This window comes from Gigantopelta aegis, chromosome 12 (assembly GCF_016097555.1).
Source record: "Gigantopelta aegis isolate Gae_Host chromosome 12, Gae_host_genome, whole genome shotgun sequence".
Taxonomy (NCBI): Eukaryota; Metazoa; Mollusca; class Gastropoda; order Neomphalida; family Peltospiridae; genus Gigantopelta; species Gigantopelta aegis.
Genome location: NC_054710.1, coordinates 824126 through 833711, shown reverse-complemented (window position 1 = coordinate 833711; position 9586 = coordinate 824126). Strand labels below are relative to the sequence as shown.

The window sequence follows — 9586 nt, the reverse complement described above, 5'->3', positions numbered from 1 at the left end:
TATGCTATAAACACATCACGGCTAGTTATTGGTGATTTACGCAATAAACACATCACAGCTAGTTATTGGTGATTTACGCTATACAAATAGCACGGCTAGTTATTGGTGATTTACGCTATAAACACATCACGGCTAGTTTTTGGTGATTTACGCTATAAACACATCACGGCTAGTTATTGGTGATTTACGCTATGAACATATCACGGCTAGTTATCGGTGATTTACGCTATAAACACATCACGGGTCGTTATTGGGGCTTTACCTATAAACACATCGCGGCTCGTTATTGGTGATTTACGCTATAAACACATCACGGCTAGTTATTGGGGATTTACGCTATAAACACATCGCGGCTAGTTATTGGTGATTTACGCTATAAACACATCACGGCTAGTTAATGGGGATTTACGCTATAAACACATCGCGGCTAGTTATTGGGGATTTACGCTATAAACACATCACGGCTAGTTATTGAGGATTTACGCTATAAACACATCACGGCTAGTCATCGGTGATTTATGCTATAAACACATCACGGCTAGTTATTGGTGATTTACGCTATAAACACATCACGGCTAGTCATCGGTGATTTATGCTATAAACACATCACGGCTAGTTATTGGTGATTTACGCTATAAACACATCACGGCTAGTTATTGGTGATTTACGCTATACAAATAGCACGGCTAGTTATTGGTGATTTACGCTATAAACACATCACGGCTAGTTATTGGTGATTTACGCTATAAACACATCACGGCTAGTTATTGGCGATTTACGCTATAAACATATCACGGCTAGTTATCGGTGATTTACGCTATAAACATATCACGGGTCGTTATTGGTGATTTATGCTATAAACACATCACGGCTAGTTATCGGTGACACCGGCTTCGGTGGTGTCGTGGTTAAGTCATCGGACATAAGGCTGGTAGGTACATGGTTCGCAACCCGGTGCCGGCGCTCACCCAGAGCGAGTTTTAACGACTCAATGGGTAGGTGTAAGACCACTACACCCTTTTCTCTCTCACTAACCACTAACAACTAAACTACTGTCCTAGACACACAACCCAGATAACTGAGAGGTGTGTACAGCGTGTTTGAATCTTAATTGGATATAAGCACGGAAATAAGTTGAAACGAAAATGAAATATTGTTGACTCCACCATTGCGGTTGCTTCTGTCCCGGACGGAGGAGCCGGCGCATGTCGAAACCTACGCCCATGACAGGCGTGCGTTACAGTTCAGCTTCTCAATGTGCACGTTAAACCTGATTGGTGTTTGCCAAATTTAGATATCGGTGTGTGTGTGGGGGGGGGGGGGTCACAGTTCAGCTTCTCAATGTGCACGTTAAACCTGATTAGTGTTTGCCAAATTTAGATATCGGTGTGTGTGTGGGGGGGGGGGGGGGGGGTCACTCACGGTGTCCACGCATTCAAATACAAAGTGTGGTGGTGAAATAAAAACCGGCGATTGTGGAAGGCCTTGCTCTCCCCCCACCCCGCCCACACCCCCGCCCACACCCCCGCCAGTGTTGTGCCCCACCGTTTATAGTACATTTCGCATGATTTCGGCTGGATATCGACCTATCTTGCGCCGCCAGTATCACAATAATCATAAATTGAAACACGTGTAACTAGAAACTCTATCGATTCCCAAACCCAAAGTGACGTCAGAGGGCCATGTGGCGTATACTGTACTAATACATGATACAATACATTTGTCGCTATTACAATAATTCGTGTCGGTCATTGTAAAGAACAGAAAAATCAAAGGCAAGCAAATTCATAATGCTTAGAGATTTGAATACATTATCTACACCATGTACGTGTCTAGATCCATAAGGGGCGGTCGATTCATTTCAGAATGTTCCCAAGAGTACGTGTACCAACTGCACGTGACACACACACACACACATATATATATATATATATATATATATATATATATATATACTCTTAAAAACAAGTAGGGGAACCTGAAATATTAATGTTAGACAGAACATACGTTTTGACAACAGACATCTTAATAAAGAACGTTCACGTCTGTTTATCAACACACCGAAACACATGCCATAATTTGCACATGCATCACGCAGTTGCCCCGTACACGTGCGTGGGGTGTCATTCTCGATTTTGACAATTTCCAGGAAAGTCGATTAATCATTGTGAAACATTATTTCTGTCAATCATTTTCATTCTGTTGATCATATAGTTGTTATTATTTTGTTTTTAGTTATTTTTATTGTTTGAATTTGCGATTTACTGCTACAAAACCCGTCAACTTTCAAATGTCACTTCTGATCCCAATTGTCCTTCAAGATCTTTGGTGGTCATAAAACCTACTGTAATACTGAACTAAAGGAGGGGGTAGGATTCACATTGTGGGAGAGTTTGTCCAGTCAATCTAAGGTTAAAAAAGGCCTAACTTAGTACAAATTGCAACAGAATTAATTTTTGTTGTAATTTATTCCCAAAGAAATCATATAAAAATGTACATTGATGTAGGTGGTGGAAAGTGACTTAATTTGCATAAATTAAATATGGCTGCCGTAGGTACAATTTTCATCAGTATACACATGAATGTGTGCTGAAAGAAGATATATTTTAGTATAAAATATGTGTATGCCGGCCAGGTTTGGTGGGTATGTTTGTTAAAGCCAATATCCTGGGAAGAGCTGTCATTTTCAGAATATGTTGCCCCAGGCAGACACAGTCGCATACCCCCCCCCCCCTCCCACGGGCCTACTGATATTAATAAAAGTGCTATAGCCACTAATGTTCTATACAAACATAGCCAACATAGCCTATAGTGTAAATAAGCGTGTCCTGTGCCCTGATATATCCTCCACATGTCCAGCATGTACTGATTTGAAAGCTTTCAGCAGTCCTTCACTATTATAAGTAATGACACAACTTCTGTACAAGAATAATATGACATAGTGAAACGGGCATACATTGAACTTGCCCTAAGATACCTCACAAATTGTGACCTGTAAATTCCAAAAGGTGAAGCACAAGAAATATTGTTTCTGGAAAGTTCAAGTCATCCCTTTTGTCTTAAAACTTAGACTTCATACCACCGTCGGTTTGAATGTCTACGTATATATCAAGGTATATAACAGATCTGATACATTCAATGGTTTCTTTCTTGTCTTGGAAATTTGTCTTTCTTATTTTATCTTTTGTCTAGTTTGTGTCATATCACTTACATCATACACTTTTTTCTAGTGTTTGCGTTACACCATTTACAGCTGCACATGCTGGCACAGAAACGGCCATCGTTTGTTGCGACTAGGACATATCTCAAACTCCTGATGACCTTCCTATAACCCATATCTCAAACTCCTGATGACCTTCCTATAACCCATATCTCAAACTCCTGATGATCTTCCTATAACCCATATCTCAAACTCCTGATGATCTTCATATAACCCATATCTCAACCTCCTGATGATCATCATATAACCCATATCTCAAACTCCTGATGATCATCCTATAACCCATATCTCAAACTCCTGATGATCTTCCTATAACCCATATCTCAAACTCCTGATGATCTTCCTATAACCCATATCTCAAACTCCTGATGATCATCCTATAACCCATATCTCGACCTCCTGATGATCATCATATAACCCATATCTCGACCTCCTGATGATCTTCCTATAACCCATATCTCGACCTCCTGATAGTCTTCCTATAACCCATATCTCGACCTCCTGATAGTCTTCCTATAACCCATATCTCGACCTCCTGATGATCATCCTATAACCCATATCTCAACCTCCTGATGATCTTCCTATAACCCATATCTCAACCTCCTGATGATCTTCATATAACCCATATCTCAAACTCCTGATGATCATCATATAACCCATATCTCAAACTCCTGATGATCATCCTATAACCCATATCTCAAACTCCTGATGATCTTCCTATAACCCATATCTCAAACTCCTGATGGACTTCCTATAACCCATATCTCAAACCCCTGATGATCTTCCTATAACCCATATCTCGACCTCCTTATGATCATCATAAAGCCCATATCTCGAACTCCTGATGATCATCCTATAACCCATATCTCAAACTCCTGATGATCATCATATAACCCATATCTCAAACTCCTGACGATCTTCCAAAAACCCATACCCCGACCTTCTGATGATCTTCCTATAACCCATATCTCAACCTTCTGATGATCATCATATAACCCATATCTCAAACTCCTGATGATCATCCTATAACCCATATCTCAAACTCCTGACGATCTTCATATAACCCATATCTCGACCTCCTTATGATCATCATATAACCCATATCTCAAACTCCTGATGATCATCATATAACCCATATCTCAAACTCCTAATGATCATCCTATAACCCTATGTTGTTGTGGTACTCATGACGAGGCCTCCGGTGGGGCAGGATGTGTTGTTGTTGTACTCAGGACGAGGCCTCCGGTGGGGCAGGATGTGTTGTTGTTGTACTCATGACGGAGGCCTCCGGTGGGGCAGGATGTGTTCAACTTTCGCAAACACCTGATATCATCACTGTTGTGACTCATAAGTGCGCGTCATCACAGCTCTGTTTGGTGCTGGTTTTAATTGTGTAAACTGGTCTGGGATTGGCAGTTCATTTTGAGACGGTTGAAGAAGGATGGAATACCCATTGTAGTGGTTTTAATTGTGTAAACTAGTCTGGGATTGGCAGTTCTTTTTGAGACGGTTGAAGAAGGATGGAATCCCCAGTGTTGTGGTTTTAATTGTGTACACTAGTCTGGGATTGGCAGTTCTTTTTGAGACGGTTGAAGAAGGATGGAATCCCCAGTGTAGGATCTCCTCGGGAGTGGCTGTCCTCCTATAGACGAGACACTAGCCTAGAGATTCACGAATTCAAGGACTAGTTTGGCAAATACCCTTTCGACTCTGCGTTGTGCAGGGATACGGCCCAGGCCCTGTTCCACGCACATACTTACCATTAGTACGACCTTACTAGGTGCAGGCCCTACTTTCAATCCGTGAACATGGACAGTAAGTTTCATTAATGAGCAAACGTTTGAATAATGTTAAAAGAAGAGTCTGACATTTAAACTGGAGAAATACCCTTAAAAATAGACTCCCTAACCGTTACTTCTCAGAGGTACGTGCGTTTCTAAACATATGAACAAATGTATTCCGTGGGATTAGAAACACCAGGATGACCAGAAACATTCCGGATGTACGAAAATGGATACTCTAAGCAATAAAATCTATATCGTGTCTGATTTTAATTATCAAAAACGAATCTAAAAGTAAAAACTACACGTTAGTGTTTAACAACTAGAGTCTGTCACTTTAAGGTAGTTATAAAAGTTAAACTTCGTTTTGTGTAGCGACACCACTAGAGCAAATTGATTAATTAATCATCGGCTATTGCATGTCAACCATTTCGTAATTCTTTTGAAAAGTCATCAGAGCAAACCCGCTGTATTTTTCTTAAAGCAGGAAGGGATCTTTTATATACACTTTCTCACAGACAGTAAAGCACATACTACGGCATTTGAGCAGTTGTGGTGCACTGGCTGGAACGGTAAAAGCACCCAGTGAGTTGAATCGATCCACCGAGAATCGATCCCCGTCGGTGGGACCATTGGGCTATTTCTCGTCCAGCCAGTGGATCACAACTGGTATAACAAAGGCCGTGGTATGTACTATCCTATTTCTCGTCCAGCCAGTGGATCACAACTGGTATAACAAAGGCCGTGGTATGTATTATCGTATTTCTCGTCCAGCCAGTGGATCACAACTGGTATAACAAAGGCCGTGGTATGTACTATCCTATTTCTCGTCCAGCCAGTGGATCACAACTGGTGTAACAACGGCCGTGGTATGTACTATCCTATTTCTCGTCCAGCCAGTGGATCACAACTGGTGTAACAACAGCCGTGGTGTGTACTATCCTATTTCTCGTCCAGCCAGTGGATCACAACTGGTGTAACAACGGCCGTGGTATGTACGTACTATCCTGTCTGTGGGATGGTGCATATAAAAGATATATTGATGTTAATCGAAAACAGTAGCCCACAAAGTGGCGACAGCGGGTTTCGTCTCTCAATATATGTGTGGCCTTTAACCATATGTCTGACGCTATAAAATGTATTGAGTGCGTTGTTAAATAAAACATTTCCTTTCTTCCATATAACCATAATAAAATGTGTTGAGTTCGTCGTTAAATAAAACATTTCCTTTCTTCCTTCCTTCGATGGTGATTCGATCCTGCGACGCAAGCATCTCAAGCGAGGTAGTTATGCACATAAAGCTGAGATCGCTTCGTTGAGCGGAGACCACGTAGCACGGTTTTGTCGTTCAGATTGTCGTATTGTCAGATTGTCGTATTGTCAGATTGTCGTATTGTCAGATTGTCATAATACAGACCGGTTTCTGGGCCGGCTGTGCTGGCTTGTTTTGTTCTCTAAGTATAATACATCTGTTCAGTTCACAAAGGTGAATCGATCGCACGACTTAGCGGTCCCGAGACTATCCCTCTCCCATCGAGTGACGCCCGCTCCTCGTCGTTAGACGGGTCGTGATTGGTCAATTATACTGTACGTGACCGAGACGGAAGTACCGCCAGCTGTCATGGCTGAACGATTTTGATTGCTTTGTATCGTAATAAGACTCGGATCAGTTTTCACCTGAGTGCTCAGCGCCGAAAGGAGGAGATTAAAACACGACAATCATTACAGGTCTGTTATTTTAATGCATATTCGGTTTTCACTATTTAAAGTTAAAAGTTTGTTTTGTTTAACGACACTACTAGAACACAGTGAATTATTTATCATCGGTTATTGGGTGCCCAACATTTTATAATTGTCTTATAGTTTTAAAGAGGAAACCCGCTAGAGTTGTTTTATAGTAAATTAGAAGCAAGGACTATCTTATAGGCACCATTCCACCTACAGGACATCACATGCCACGGCCTTTGATATACCAGTCGCGGTTCACTGGCTGCAACAAAAAATAGCCCAATGGCAATATATATGACTATAAGGTAGTGACACCAGGGCCCTTCCTTTGACGCCACCATATGCCTTTCTGGGTAATACAAATTCCATATGAGTGGCCATTAGATATCAATGACCGTGCATCCGAGTTGGTTTAGAATGTATCTAACGAGAGGGAAACATGCGTTATTTCATTAGTTAGTTAATATTATTTTACATCCGAGTTGGTTTAGAACGTATCTAACGAGAGGGAAACATATGCATTATTTCATTAGTTAGTTAATATTATTTTACATCCGAGTTGGTTTAGAACGTATCTAACGAGAGGGAAACATATGCATTATTTCATTAGTTAGTTAATATTATTTCATTAGTTAGTTAGTTAATATTATTTCATTAGTTAGTTAATATTATTTTACATCCGAGTTGGTTTAGAATGTATCTAACGAGAGGGAAACATATGCATTATTTCATTAGTTAGTTAATATTATTTCATTAGTTAGTTAATGTTATTTCATTAGTTAGTTAATATTATTTTACATCCGAGTTGGTTAGAATGTATCTAACGAGAGGGAAACATATGCATTATTTCATTAGTTGGTTAATATTATTTCATTAGTTAGTTAATATTATTTCATTAGTAAGTTAATATTACTTCATTAGTTAGTTAATATTATTTTACATCCGAGTTGGTTTAGAATGTATCTAATTAGAGGGAAACATATGCATTATTTCATTAGTTAGTTAATATTATTTTACATCCGAGTTGGTTTAGAATGTATCTAACGAGAGGGAAACATATGCATTATTTCATTAGTTAGTTCATATTATTTCGCTTCCGTGTATTATTTCCTTCTCAGAGATGCACGTTTTTTCCTAAATAACATGTTTTAGTCTGCAAATAGCAAAATTGCCAGCAATTCGAGCGTGGGTGCGGCGCATGATCCAAGTGAATCGTTGACTGGAGAACACCGGGAAAATGCATTTTAAAAAGCTGTCATAGACATAGACATAGACATAGACACAGAAATAGACCGAGACCTATACATATATATATATCGACATAAACATAGACATATACATATATAGAGGATATTATATGAGTGTCCATGACAGACGATGTTTACGACACGAGTGCCTAAATTATCATATTTCCCGAGCGAGAGCGAGGTAAATGCGATAATTTAGGCATGAGTGTCGTAAACATCGTCTGTCATGGACACGAATGTAATATTCTGTTTATTACCGTAGAACTGCCTTGCTAAATGAACATTCCAGTCATTGTTTACAAACTAACGTTTCCTTAACGGCTGAGTAATGTTTGTTCATTGATGTCTTGAAAACCAAATCACAACCTGTTCTAAAGTTACGTGATATTTATACGCCCATACGTAAAGAGTACACATGTATCAACGGCTATAAATTGTAAAGCATGTGTATACTAAAAAGCAAACAAATACACAGTAAATGAAATAATTAGTTTTGAATTTGAATGACGTCAGTATTCCAATGACGTCACTTTGTATCTCCTTACAATAACTATAAATTGGGTACATGACGTTTCCGTTTTAAGAATGCTGGAAAAATTCCAGTGCAAAATTGTTATTGAATTTTTTGTTGTTTGAACATTATTAACGCACCGGAATGTGTTTGAAGAAAATCTTGTGATTAAAACATTGTACCTTTTACTATATATGGCTTTCAAGTGAAATTACGGTAAGATATGCTACATTTATCATGTACGAAGCCAAAACAAGGGTGCGAAAAGTGACTCGTCGACCTTAGTATAGATTTCTAACAGTTGTGAACGTTATATTCATAATTAAGTGTTTGATGTGTCACAACTACATCGTAATATAATACAAGTTATCATAAATAATCAATTAATGTTTCATTAAATTAATTAAAAACACGTATTTGTCATTACGGCATGTGATCAGCTTACACTCGAAATAAAAATGTATTAATGAAGAAAGTAGTATCTGTGGAATGTCGTGTCAGCCAATCAGAAAGAAATGTACTCTTACAACAGCCAATCGTTAAACGACAATGTCAGTAGGACATACGATTTAGTTATGACATACGAGGGAAATCGTACGATAAATATGACCCTCGTTATGCTGTACCTCGTAGGTAATAAACCTACATAAACATAAACATAGACATAGTCATATACATATACCTACATAAACATATACATAGACATATACATATACCTACATAAACATAGACATAGACATAGACATATACATATACATATACATATACATATACCTACATAGATATAGACATAGACATATACCATTCAAATACCATTTTCTATGATAACACTGTAAAATGCTTCATAAAATACCAATGAAGCAGTGTATAATCTGAAATACACTACACATTGTTTTATGTATGTAGAAAATAAATATCTTAAAATTGTGAATAAATGTTGACACCCACTTGAATCCGAAACGATTTGCATGTCCGGCGATTCGGCGCAGTGCACGTGGATCGGTGACTTCGCTACTTATAGACCGCCCATGACCTCGCTTTGTAACTGATACACGCTACACTGCTGTCCCAGGATTATTTAATAGAAAAAAAATAATAA

General features: G+C 38.9%; 1 protein-coding gene across 1 annotated transcript in view; it reads left to right on the top strand.

Moving 5' to 3' along the window:
* The first annotated feature begins 6604 nt into the window (after positions 1-6604).
* The window catches only part of LOC121386534, a 39192-nt gene continuing 36210 nt past the window's right edge, over positions 6605-9586 (top strand). The window contains exon 1 of the mRNA XM_041517471.1: positions 6605-6729. The gene's annotated coding sequence lies outside the window, so the exon portion shown is untranslated. The remainder of the gene's footprint in view (positions 6730-9586) is intronic.